The sequence below is a fragment of the Melitaea cinxia genome, chromosome 14 (genome assembly GCF_905220565.1).
Source record: "Melitaea cinxia chromosome 14, ilMelCinx1.1, whole genome shotgun sequence".
NCBI classification, from domain to species: Eukaryota; Metazoa; Arthropoda; class Insecta; order Lepidoptera; family Nymphalidae; genus Melitaea; species Melitaea cinxia.
This window is the reverse complement of record NC_059407.1, coordinates 11,944,920-11,960,005: the sequence shown is the minus strand read 5'-3', so window position 1 is coordinate 11,960,005 and position 15,086 is coordinate 11,944,920. Positions and strand designations below refer to the sequence as shown.

General features: G+C 30.9%; 1 protein-coding gene across 1 annotated transcript in view; it reads right to left on the bottom strand.

Moving 5' to 3' along the window:
• Positions 1–14,881, bottom strand: part of LOC123659581 (allatotropin-like) — a 32,483-nt gene extending 17,602 nt beyond the window's left edge. Inside the window, exon 1 of the mRNA XM_045594789.1 lies at positions 14,808–14,881. The gene's annotated coding sequence lies outside the window, so the exon portion shown is untranslated. The remainder of the gene's footprint in view (positions 1–14,807) is intronic.
• Between the last annotated feature and the right edge of the window lie 205 nt (positions 14,882–15,086).

The following is a 15,086-nucleotide window of genomic DNA, read 5'->3' as shown; positions in this document are numbered from 1 at the left end:
GCCATATATTATCCTGCATTTATAAAATCTTAAACAAACATTTTTGAATATCATATCAAAAATTGACCGCTCCAGCGGGGATAGAACCTGCGTCTCCGACTGACTGTGTCAGCGCTCTAACCAATTAAGCCATGGAACGATGTTCCCGCTAGATCGAAATTTCTGATATGATGATTTTTATATCCGGTTTAAGTGAACTGTGGTGCCGTCTATAGTGAGTTCTTTATAGAAACCCGTAACTATTTAAAGTTTCATATTACAATGAAAATCTTTGACAGGAGACGACGCCTTTTTGATATGATATTCAAAAATGTTTAAAATTCCTAATGTGTGGGTAACACAAAAATAAAATAGTTCATATGTTAAACAAATTTGTCTTAGTTCAATTCGTTAACACGTATATCCACACGTATTAGAGAACCCTAAGCGGTTTGGTTAACGCTTCGAACCGCTTTTCCTATATAGGAGACAGATACCCAGCAGTGGGCTTACAAGCAAATACATAAATCATGGGTTTTCAGAATTATACAGATGATATATTACAGTAATTGAACTCACAGATAATCCTGTCCCAATAAATAGTTAGTCCCAATAATTTAGTTAGGCGTTTGACGTGATTTTAGAATCAATTGTTGGCTATTTCCTGTTAATTTGTAATAAGTTTATTAGTTTAAAAAAAAAATCATTAATTATTACTAAACAAATTATTTATAACATTTTGATTTTATATAAGTTCATAGGTTAACTTGTTCATTTTAATTACGTCTGTTTTGGAAGTACGTAGGAAGTAAGAATATATTAAGTAAATATTGTTTAATATTTAATTATATAAATTACTAGCTGTGCCCGCGGCTTCGCCCGCGTTAAAATCAGTGTGTCACAAAGTTTTCCCGGCAAACTTCCAGTGAAACTCTCATTAAAATCGGCTTAGCCGTTCCGTAAAACTTCCTCTTGAACCGCATGAAAATCCGTTTAGTAGATGTTGAGGAAATCGATCACATACACTTTTGGGGACTTTGTTTTATAATACACTAACAGTTGCCCGAGACTACATCCGCATGGTTATGAAGATATGCATTACTATTAAGATGTTTAACGCATTTTTTTTTTGTTTCAGTCACTTGAAATGCTTATTACACTGAGTAACTTTTTAAAAAGGCACAATTTCGTATAATTTAATATTTGTTTTTATAAAACCTCTCTATACACCACATTTTTAGTTTTATTTTCAGGCTCCAGTATAAATAACCTATCGACGAACTTATAACTGCTGTACCTATATGTTTCATACAAACTATCAACCCCAATTAAACCCCCTTAGCGGTGGAATATCGCAAAATCTCTCTACTCTACTACTATAATCTACTAACTGTAATCTACCTCCCTGCCAAATTTCATCTTTATCTTTCCTAGATGGATGGACCCTCCAGCAGTTTTTGGGTTCTCGTGATGAGTGAGTCAGTGACCTTTCTTTTTTGTATATATAGATTAAAATGCATTATTTTTTTAACCCGGATAACAACCATCTCGTGCGAGTTGTCATGCACGCATCGAAATCCCAAAGACGTCGCCCTTGCCATCAGCGAAGTTTATAAAAACGTATACAGCTCAAGCCCAAAGATCCGATCTTTGCGAGTGGAGAGCCTCACGGGCGCGCGTATTCCTGCAAGAAGAGACCGAACCTTATACCTGGTCTTTACGCAAGAGGAGAAGAGGTTGCTGACTGACCAGGGATACGGATCCGGGGAGGGATCGCGCGTCTTAACCATCCACGAGGCGCAGGGCCAGACCTACGAGGACGTCATTGTCCTCCAGACGAAGGCGAGGAGGCTCAGGATCCACGACAGCGTTTCGCACGCTGTAGTCGCGGTGACTAGACACACCAACACCTGTGTCTATTACACCGACGACCGTGACGACGCAATTGGTCGCTTTGCGGCGAGGGCAGCGGAGACCGCGGATAAGAAAATACTCGAGCACAGTCTCAAGATGGCGATTCATCACAGAGATGCCGCCGTCACTGAGAGTGTGCTCGACATGTTGAAAACTATTGGCGGGTGAAGACACTTGTTTGAATGAATAAATAGTGTGTATATAAACATAAGTACTAAGTGCTAAATTAAATAGGATTAATTATATAAATATAAATACTAATTACTAAACTAAATAGGATTAATTACATATAACATAACGTGTACAAATTAATTATATTTAACATGTGTAACAAATTAATTAAGATTAATTATATAATATTAATTTAAAAAAATTACATATATGGTGATAAATATATAAGAATATATATAAAAAAGAAACAAAAAACGAAAAAAAAAAATATCTTACTAACAGTAACCTAGGCTAAGTGTATATTGTAAGTAGGCCAGTAGGCCATATAAGTGTATATATAAGGTAACTAGGAAATAAGTGTACATATATGATAACTAGCATATAAGTGTAAATATAAACTTAGATAATAAAAATAACAGTATAAATACAAAAATGTCAAGAAATGTACACAGCTTCTACCCCTGGATAATTGTAAGATAAAAGTGAAGAAAAGGAAAAAGTAATAATAAATAGTAGTAATTATATATATAAGTAAATTAAGTTAGCATAACTTTAAATTTTGGTCGGTGGACTCACGTAGGATTAGAGATACTAAGCTTAGTTTAATTAGTCTCTAAGTTGCATATGTAGGTGCCAAGGTAATCGAGAGTAACAAACAAATAATTGGAATAACAAGAGCACGGGCATTATAAGCCCGTGGATATATATTGTTATAAAAAAAAAAATAAAAAAAAAAAAAATAATGCATTATTTTGACACCTCCTCACCATCTATAGAGCATACACTTTAGATTTCAAGTCTCTTACTTCAAAAATATAGGATTTTCATACAAACTTCCAACTCCCGTTTTATCCCCTTAGGGGTCGAGTTTCGTAAAATTTGTTCTTAGCAGATGTTTAAGCCCTATAAGAAACCTACCTATCAAATGTCAACTTTGTAGCTGTTATAGTTCCGGAGATTTCGTGATTAGGGAGTCAACCTACCATCCCCCATTTTAACCCCAAAAAGGAGTTCATTTCTAAAGATACATTATTTGGACACCTTCTCACCATCTAAAAAGCTTACCTTTTAAATTTCAAGTCTCTTAATTGAAAAACATAGGACTTTCATACAAACTTCCAACCCCCGTTTTATTCCCTTAAGAGTCGAGTTTCGTAAAATCCGTTCTTAGCGGATTTTTATGCCCTATAAGGAACCTACCTGCTAAATTTCAAGTTTGTAGGTGTTATAGTTTCGGAAATTTCGTGATGAGTGGGTCAACCTGCCATCCCCCATTTTAAGCCCAAAAGGGAGTTGATTTCTAAACATACATTATTTGGACACCTTCTCACCATTTCTAGAGCATACATTTTAAATTTCAAGTCTCTTACTTCTAAAACATAGGACTTTCATACAAACTTCCAACTCCCGTTTTACCCTCTTAGGGGTCGAGTTTCGTAAAATCCATTCTTAGCAGTAGTTAACGTCTTATAAGGAGCCTACCTGCCAAATTTCAAGTTTGTAGGTGTTATAGTTTCGGAGGTATCGTGATGAGTGAGTCAACCTACCATCCCCCGTTTTAACCCCAAAAGGGAGTTGATTTCTAAAGATATTCGATATATTATTTGGACAACTTTTCACCATCTATAGAGCTTACATTTGAAATTTCAAGTCTCTTACTTCAAAAACATGGGACTTTCATAAAAACTTCCAACACCCGTTTTACCCCCTTAGGGGTCGTTTTTCATAAAATCCGTTCTAAACGGATGCCTACGTCTTATAAGGAGCCTACCTGCCAAATTTCAAGTTGTTAGGTGTTATAGTTTTGGAGATTTCGTGATGAGTGACCTTTCGCGTTTATATATATTATAGATTATAGATAAAGAAAATAAGATAAATTTTTAATCTCGTTTGTCATATACATTATGAAAAATTCATTATTTTATATAAACATAAATTGGAAGTACCTTTCTAATTAATAAGGAGCTTTAGTAGATAAGTTTAATTGATCAAAAGCGGTTTACCTTTTGTCGCGAGTTTGTTTAATTTCGAAGTAAATTTAGAACAAACAATTTAAATTTTAGGACCACTATTTTCAGAGAAGTTTTTTCGTTCATTAATTTTCTGTGTATTGTAGTTTAAAGTATTTTATTGTATCTGTTAAAAGTATATTTCACTGACTTCCGTGTATATTAAAAACGTTGTAGCATTTTATACAGCTAATATAAAAAATACATATATTATTGAATTCTTGATCTCTAATAAAAATACATCTTTTATGCTTCTTCGCGATCACTGAACTACATCCATATCAAAAAATTAAAATGTAATTTCAAATCGCTCAAACATTTTGAAGCTAGAAGAAGTATATGCTTCACCCTGTAATATCCCACTGCTGGGCATAAGCCTGTAGTCTGCAGTAGGCCTCCAAGCATGTAGTGTATCCCCATGTACGAAAAGGGTCAGAGCTTAACCCACAACTTTACTCCAATGCGGGTTGGCTGATAAGATTAAGATATTATTGTAAAGAGCGGATATTGTTTTAATAAAAAAATTATAATGTATGCCAGAGTTACAGCAATGATAAATTTTGTTCAGTTTGGACACTGCATTTGAGTACCTGTAAGCTTAGTTTGATTAAAGATGTTCAAGTCATATATCATAGAACAATGACAGTAAACTAGAATCAACGGGAAATTACATTGCTCCTGACATCGCTTTTTTTGCTTTAAGTAAACTGTAAATTGTCTTTGACGAGAATTATACAATTTTGATCTCTATGATTTCTACTCCACCTTTAAAAATCGTATGATGATGTTTATTAAAGATATATATATTTATTATATATATCTAAATTTGTACTATGAGGTGACTAAGGGATAACACAGTTCCACACACAGACACACACACACATAGTTCAATTAATATAGATGAAAAGGCCTACTGGCTTCAAATATGTTAATAATTTTTGTACTTCAACTTCCGGTAACTTATTTCGAAATATACAGGTTATCTATTTGTTTCGTAATAACAGTCAATAACCGGTATTTTGTAATAATTAAATATCAATAATATATCACGGTCAGTTCTGGACTCACCATCAAATTAGAGATACTAAGCTTTAGTTCGTAAGTTGAAGCATGCAATGTTGAAACCAATACGCCTGAATATTTGACAGTTAAAATGTAAATAAAAAAGGCATGGGCACTTAGAGCCCATGGATGTTTGTTATGTATGAAAAAAAAAATGACGTATTTCCTAATTGCATTTATTTTCATACTTAGATAAATAATATTATACAATCATGGCCTAAACGAATTGTTAAAAGGCAATTTCAGTCTCGAGTTTTTAAACATTAAATTAATTTTTTGATTTGATACGGGATTAACCTAACCATTTACAATCGCAAATATTTTAACATAGAATATTAAGACTAATTCTGTTTTAACTTCCACACGTTTATAATTAATAAACGCTGTTAGGGAAGTAGTGATAGGCTATAGAAAGTGTATATCTAGTACGAATTCATGGTACACCCTAGTGATAAACATATGCGAAAATGGATGAACAGACAAACATTACCCTTCATAAGAGATCTCGGTTGCCATTATTTAGGGACGGAATCTGAAAAATTAATCAACGGGTAAAATTATTAAACCATATGTGGGTGGAGACCCAAAAAGTTTGCGAACCTGTGCCCTTTAAACTAATATTAAAGTGAAATTCTTTCTAATTGTTGAAATCACAACATTAATTTTATATATACACTAGCAGCACGTTCCGGCTTCGCACGGGCTATTTAACAAAAATTTCAAAATTAAAAATTATAATGTAAAGAATATTTTAGGTATTTTTTTACACCTTGCGTTACATTGTTGGAGTTTTAGTAAGGATAACTAATTTAAAAAAAATATAATATATCTCATGTTAACCGCGTATAGTGTAGCTTCCTTTCAAATCGGTTCGGTGGTTTCGGAACCTATTCAATGCAAACAAACAAACAATCAAATCTTTCCTCTTTATAATATTAGTATAGATAGATTTATATTTTACTAGCTGATCCGGCGAAATTTATACCAACATAATATTTTTGTGAATATATAGATTTTTTTTTTGTTTTCTTTTCTAAAGTCTTATGATTGCCCATTCTCATAGCGAACAAAAAAAAAACGGAATCATCCAACTTGGTACAGTTGTTTGAAAGGTTTGCGCGTACATATATTTCGAGCATTATTGTTTTTATGTAGCCATACATTTATGTATGATTTTCTAATGTTTACGCGAATTTCACTAATTATAATGACTTGTTCGGATTTTATCGCGGTTTATAAAGTTTTTTAGATGCCCGACGTTATGGATGCTTTCCAGCAACCATGGTCACGGGAGGACTGTTTTATTTTATATACTATTATTGTTGCCTCAAATGTATTATCTAAACTAAACGAGAATTACACACATATTAGAATATAATAACAAACGATCGGGACGAAAAGGGATTATATTATCTAAATAAGCCTATAATATCATTTACATTTAAGCCTAACAATCTATACTGAATATGTTTCGTTCCGGAGATTAATTTCGAGAAACGTTTGCTTTTAGACAGTAAATGATTCACGACTCATTCAAGATTTGCTTTGGGATTCCAAGGGATATTTGATTTAGACTTACAATAAGTAGTTATTATTAATAGCTAAGAGCCATAATTATGTGTGTTTCATCAGCAAACAATAAACAATAGTGCAAATTGAAATACTCATTACTATATTAGAAATTAGAACCGAGCAAACGTGTTTGTATAATATAAGTACTCAATGAAGTTATAATTTATTCTCAAAACATAAAATACGAGCTTCAGATGTTTTTATTTTTTCCATTATCAATTTATATTAAACTTACTATCCGATCAGGATGAAAAAAGTATTAAAACTTTTTTTAAAGTATTAAATATCATTACAAAGTCTTTTTTACAATTTAGATTCACATTTAATGTAATAACAAAAAGAACAGCAATAACAAAACGAATCTCAGCTCAAAAGAACACGAGTAAATGTAATTTAAATAAAGCGAAAAGTTACAAAACTCTATTACGGAAGAGCTCTTTGTAACCATGAACATGTACCAGTGTTTTCAGTGTAAGATAAACAACAATGAAATTGCATAGACAGGCAGTAGAGACACCCACTCGACGTGTTTCAACAGGTAAATAAGTAAGCGCGCAGATATGATGCAATTACAATCACTACTTGCAAATTAAATTTGCAATATGAATCTTGTTTAACACACCAGGTTGTTTAGTAACTTGTCTTTCAGTTGATCTATCAGCTCTTTCCTTTTAATGGCGTTATTTAAAAGATTTATTTTAGATTTATTAATAGTATAATTCACAATATAAAGCATTTTTTTTTCTAATTTTGACATTTATTAAGTTTTTAATCAACTAATTCTATTACTTTCTTTCAAATTTTAATTAGCTTTATAAAATTTGTAATGAAATTGTCAGACTACGTTAATTAATAAAATCAGAACAAATGTTAAACATCAACGCTGACAAAATTGCGATAACATACCCACTTGTAGCTTCAAGATGTAAATTACTGTCATGACTTACGTTCCCATAGGGTATTGTGCTACCCTCTTAAATTTTTATTAATCGTGTTATATGCCTGAGTCTTATCATTTATTTAGGTATAATATTTTTTTATTTGTGCAAAACGAAAATGAGTTAATGTTAGTTTATTTATTTATTTATTTATTCAGAAAACCAACAGCTTCTTATATACTATTCATATCATAAAGCATATTACAAAAAATCAAGCCAATAACAGGTTTCCCTAAAGTTAACAAATTGTGGAGATATCGTTGACAAAAAAGAAAACAACAGTCACAATCAGTACATTCTGATACACAAAAAATGCTTATAAGAGATGCAGTTAACTTACACTTAACAATATAAATATATAAATACATAGTAAAAGAGACATATATAAAGAGAGTTACACATCATACATAAACAGATACATAATATATACTTATAGTTTATACATTGTTACGGTGACTCAGATAGTATTTTTATTATATTGGTTTTAAATATCCTTTTAGATTTTGTGAAGATGTCGACGTTTTTAAATAATGTGTTATACGTATGAGGGAGTCTCAGTAACAGCGAGTTTTTTAAATAATTCGAATAATGTTGAGGAACTTCAGTTGATGTGTACATTTAATTTATAATATAACCAAACTTTTTTTGTCTTTAAAAATAAGTAGATCATAGTAAATAACGCCTTGTCTGTATATTCCAGCTCTTTAGCTGTCACTTGAGTTGTTAATAACATAGTGTAGAGGCTCTCATTAATTACCTTTTCATTTAAATGCTGTATCATTCTGTTTTTAATTAAACCCACTCAGCATTCATTTGTTATGAATTTAGCATTACCTTCATAATATTTTATATTAAGCAACTTAATACAACGAGATTATATTCGAATCAACGCCGTCTTTTACTTAGAAAAGCTCGACAATCTTACAAACACCTTTTAATAATGTTCATAATCTTTAAAAAGCTATTTTAAAATAAAGGTGTCAACAAAATATTAGTTTTTATCTTGTATGGTTTTATAAAGCAGTTACGCAATTATAAAACAATTAAATACTTACAGTTTTTACTACTCGGATTTTATTTTGTGTATTAAACATTTACAAGAAATTATTATTATATGTAACTATAAAAAAAACTCTCACTATTTATCATTGAAATATAAGATAATAGTCATAAATGGCTATTGGACGGTTTTATTTCTGAAGTCCTCGAAACGAATGATCGTAAGGTGTTAAACCATTATTATATGTTCCAGGTATTGTTACAAACTGTAATGGTCTACCAATCCGTACCGTTGCAACTATTACTTCGACGCTTTACGATTGCAAAGTTTTATTTGTTTTAACCGTTTAAGGATTTTCTGTTTAAAAAAGAATTAAGTTTCTTTTTTAATTCTAGCATTATAACAAAAATTAACCCACTACATTAGTGTACGGTACGTTACCAAATTTGTACAATTTGAAATTACTCTAGAATATCTAAGATTTCATTTTTTATTTTCTAATAACTTAAGCAAAAAATATACATTCTGCGTTAAAGTAAGGCTTTAGCAAGTGTACTATTTCAAACTACAACTATTTTAAAATATCCTTTATTATTCTTTTTCGGATGAATTCCGCCGTAAAGTACGTTTCTAGTTAAACGGACAATTAATGCAGAAGCGTAGGTAAAAGTGGTAAAACTGACGAAGTTTTAAAATAAAAGAAATTCCTGATAAAGTCCTTGAAGTTTTGATCTAAAGAGCGTTTGAGAAGCAAGTTTCAGAGAACTCATATCAACGGCTACATTTTTACTTTGAGAACGAATTAACCTTTGTACTACAAGTATTATCTGTGCTCACTGACTTTTGAATTTCTATTTTTAAAAATTAAACTCATTCGCTTTGATATCCTCTTAAAATTAATAAACGGTTGCAGTATACAAAGTTTTGTGAAATAAACTTTAGAAGTTAATAAATGTTCTAAACAGGTTTAAACGTTTTCACAAAAGGAAGTACCTACATATGTCAGTTTTTCTCCCCGTTTATATTTATATGTATTTTAATTTATATTCCTATCTATCTTACTTGTATTATATTTAATTTTTCTTATCTATACTTGTCGGTGATTAAATTTGAAAGTTATTTGTTGCTACGGAATCACTCCCCAAATTGGAATACTAAGCCTTTTTTTCTTTTTACAGTTAAACCTTTCTTTTCTTTACGCCTCAATTAAAATGACTAAATTGTTTACCGAAAATTCCTTAAAATTACAGTATCTTTTTTATCTCGTTATGACAGTATCGCTTTCATGAAAGGTGACAAAAATTATAAAACTCAATACTATATGTATATGTACATCTAGTCCTAAGTAAAGGAATTTTTGTTTTATATTTCGCTAACAATATAATCATTGTTTAATCATGTACATAATATTCACGTATCTCATAATTTCTTTGGATGAATTAAGGAATTTTTTTGAAAGCAGTATTGCCTCATCGAATGTTCGTAGACACTGATACTTTATTGATAAGAGTATACTAAATTGTATGAATGCAATTGTAGCTAGAAACTATTCGATGGATAGGATAGGGATAGTTACTATCTCATATTTGTTAAAATCCAATTTCTAGGATCAGTTAGTCAGTCAGTCAGTTAGTTCAGCCAATTGCAGTCCACTGCTGGACATAGGCCTCCTCAAGTTCGCGCTAGACAATGTTTTCGGCAATCCTCATCCAGTCTACACCGGCAATCTTACGCTGATCGTCGGTCCAACGGGTCGAAGGACGTCCCACACTACATTTGCCAACACGCGGTCTCCACTCCAGGATACGTCTATTCCAACAGCCAGGTCCAGGTCCTGCGATACAGATGACCAGCTTTTGTTCTCTCGCACATAGTCTCATTTCTGATCCCATCTTTGAGAGAAATCCCAAGCATAGCCCGTTCCATTGCACGTTGAGCGACTTTAAACTTGTGGACCAGTCCCTTCGTCAGTTCAAAATTCATTACAATAGATCAACGGACCACATGATCAAGTATGTTATGAATGAAGAGATGATCTGCTCCTTTGGATAAAAAACTCATTCACATAACGAAAACGCTGTCTGCAGTTGCTGTGTGGTTACGGCAGTAAATAATATAGCCACCTCCTCTCTTCCCGTGGGTGTCGTAAGAGACGACTAAGGGATAACACAGTTCCACTACCACCTTGGAACTTAAAAAACCGACCGATAGCGGGTAAACCATCCCATTTCTGGCTTTGAAATACACAGGCCAAAGGTGGGCAGCAACGTCTTCGGTGCGACAAAGCCAGTCCTGCGGTCATCAGCCCGCCTGTCCGGCGTGGTGATTATGGGCAACACACATGTGTTCATGTGTGACATGTGTTCACGCCATTTTTGCCGCCGAACTTGTGGAGGCCTATGGCCTATTTAGGCTGAAGTGATGATGATGATAATGTATTTTAGTTCTCTGTCAAATATAGCAAGGAAAATATTCATTAATTTTAGCTCTTAGCGTTGATTTTATACTCAAAACGAGCACAAGATCATGAGCCCTACATTCCCGACTAAGAAAAGCGCTGTTAAACATTGATCATTAATTTATATCTAACTATGTATATAAATGAATTCGAATAAAATCTAGAATAATAAATTTAGATTGCTGAATGTGTTTCTAAGTGTAAAATTTAATACGTCTGGAATAATTTGATCTTTTTTTTTAGTTTCCTAATACTTTGTTGTTACGGAACAATTAAAAGTAAGAAATATACGAAGTAAATTGAAAAATTTCAGGAAAACTAGCGATTATTTAAATGTGCGTGTGACAGTTTTAAAAACAGGAGACAAGATCCGTCGGATCATTTAAAATATTACAGTACATTCTCTTAACATATAATGTCTTATTAGTTTTAGCATTAAACGTATTTATTTGTATAATAATTATGAGCGCTGAATATATATTACTTTTAAAAAAGCATACATATCATGAAATAGGTAATTAATTATTAATAAGAGATATCTCCTTTTAGCTGTTGGACCATAGTACCGGCTTACCTAACAAGTAATTTAACAATTTATATGGAAATATCAAGTAAACGAGGGATCGGTCAAGCGATATTAAGGCTTGCCGCCACATCCACCGATTATCCTGTTAAAGTGGACTTTCGTCCACTCTGTGATAAATAGTTTTTATTACCTTTACATCAGCTGCTTATCAGGAAAAACCTCAACCAAACCACGAAACGAGCAGCAGTAAATATTAAGCATTAAATATTTTAAAGTTTCGTGTTAAAAGTCAATTTAGGATTACACAACAGCTAAACCGCCGGCTTTTACATTTCTCAGCGAGCCTTTAAAAATAAATATACAAAAAGAACAACAACATAAAAATCTTTTTCTTTCCTTATTTTAATACGTATGCTTTTTCAATACAGTATTTCTCGCTGTATCAATTTTAATTAACAGTAAAGAAATAGAGAAGAAAAACAAATGTATTTTTTTTTGTATATGTACGTGATTCGTTTCAGTGTTAGCGAATACAATTGTAATAGGATGTACATAATTTTATTACGATGCATTTTTAATTTGTAACATAATAACGTTTAATTTTCATTTATCAACATTTAATTTTCTTATTTTCAATTTTTTCTTTCTGTTTTAAAGAGCCTTTTAAATAAAAATTATTTCATTAGAAAAAATAATTAAATAATTGAATTATATCACCGTTTTTTTTATTCAGCAATCAAATGATAATAAAAATGAAAAAAAATAATTATGAAGACTGTTTAAGTACTGAAAACGTAATTTATTTTATTTCAACGTGTTAAAAAAAAAACTGTTGTGTGACTTTTATTTTCAAGTTCATTTTAGTCGAACACAATTTTATTATAATTTAGTTTCCTATTTCAAACACGAAGTGAAATAATCACAGAATAACTTAATTTACAGTTACTTTTTAAGGAAGTAACATTTTATTTCTTGTAATAAAATATTTCCATGATTACAATAGAATTTAATTTTAACGTATGCGTATGTGGCTACTTTAAATCTTTTAATCTTCAGTTTAGGACTTCATTAGATCCAATATTAAATGTATTTTAGTTCATCGTTTATTTGCAACGTGAAAAAAGGATTTGTAACATGATATACGTACATTAGAATGTGACTAAAAGTTTTAATAAATTTTTACTACAGTTTCTTTGATATGTGATTATTAATACACAAGATCGTTTACGTTTTCAATAAGATTTGCAATATATATATAAACTGTACCACTGTTTTATGTACTCTTTATTTGTATGACAAATAAATGCTTTTTTACTAACTCATACATTTAATAGAAGATATAGGAAATATCAGCTTATTTTTACCGAATACCTACATATTTTTTATTTGAACCAAAAATATGCATTTGGTAAAAAAATCAAAATCATAAATTACCTTAAGTCGTCAAAGTTATATTTGTTTTATTAATTAATTATGGTTAAAACTGAAGCTACCACCGATTTTTGTTCTTCTTATCGGCTGGTCTTGTAAAGATACTTGGAGAAACAAAGAAGCGTTTAAGTTTTTGAGGCTTGTGATGTTGAAGATGATATCCAATATTTTTTGGTGGAATGTAATTGAAATGAAGAATAGAGAATGGAGACAATATTATAATTAGATTTCAATGTAAATTCTGTAGAAATTTTTCAAAGTATATATATTGATGACTCCAATGTCGGAAGCAGCCAAGATAATTTATAGTTGTAGGTTACAATGGAAATTAAAAATAGAATTTAGAATTAAATTTTCGAGTGTGATATAGGGCATTATGAGACTTACGTTTTTTGCCTAGATGTAAAAAGTCAGAAAATCAATATAGAAAAATAGTTTTCGACGCTTAACGGTTAGAGGAATTTGTGTTAAGAACTTAAAGCGGGTCTTCCGTATCTTAATATATATAAATCTCGTGTCACAATGTTTGTCCTCAATGGACTCCTAAACCACTTAACCGATTATAATAAAATTCGCACACCATGTGCAGTTCGATCCAACTTAAAAGATAGGCTATATTTTATTTTGATATATTATGTTGTTATTATATTTCAGAAAAAAATAAGGTGATACGAAGTTCGCCAGGTCAGCTAGTAGATATATAATTTTTAATAATCACATAAAATGTGTTTTTATTTATCTTAATTTTAATATGAAATATAACGAATAGGAATGTCGAATATGATACATAAAATCCAATATTTTATATTATTTTTTGTAGAATTCAATAGCAGCGAATGATAAATATTAACTATCCGTCTACAAAATTGTAAAAATAAAAAAATTAAAAAGGAAAAACTAAAAAGTCCGTTATGGAAAAAGTGTGTCTTTTCAATTATATCATTTTTACTAGCAATAGTGATCATATTTAATTAATTTTTGTTAATTGAACCAAAAACGATTTTAAGGTAGCAAACTTAACATGACTGCTTTTGCACGCAACTAAATTTATTATTACATTTTTACCACATTATGAAAAAAGTGTGAGTATTCACATTTAATTATACTTAAAATATTAAACTTTTGTTTTCACTTACGTAAGTAGACATGACTATTAAAAATTTAATTATTTCTACGATACCAATTTTTTTTTGTATTTATATTAAACTTCCGACTCGATATCATGATATAGTTCGATATACAAATAGCTTTTTTAGTAAAAAAATATATTTTAAAAATCAATCTTTTTTAATTAATTTAGTTTATGTGAAAAATCCGGTAAATGTTTGAATATGTAGAGCGCATCATGATCATAGGTCAGTAAGCACCCTTCATGCACACAATGGCCTGATAATTTAAAAATAACCTTATTGTATCTACTACATACACTTATTAATTTTATTTACCTTGAATCTAGTATTTGAAGATATGAATTTATATTAAAAATTAATTAATTATAATATTTAAAAATAAATTAATACCAATCAATAAAAATTTACCGTGATTTCTATTTTATATTTATGTTAGGAAAGATTAATATTACGTTTATTTTCTTGTTATATATACATATTTATATTATTCATAAAAATATAAAATAAACTCGCTTACGTTTGATCGAAAAGTCTCGTTTTCATGTGCTATTTCGTAAAATAAAATAAAACCTATAAAAAAAAAATACCTATACAGTTTTAAAGTTAGCGGAACTTACCTGCAACTTTCGTAAGTTAACTGGCACTACACTGAGAGACACGTTAGGCGCGTTGTGGCTCAACCCGGAATGGTCTAGGCGGGCCAGTGTGGTCCATTATATAGTAACGCGAGTACGTAGCGGTTGGTCTACTGCACGCCGCGCCCAGCGTAGGCGTGCGTAGGCCCCGGCCTACGGCCTGCTACGAAGCACTTGGTATGTAGAAATGTACATAGAAATATTAATTTTAATAGCTGCTTACAAATATTATATCAAAAAGTTATTATATTATTAAATTTT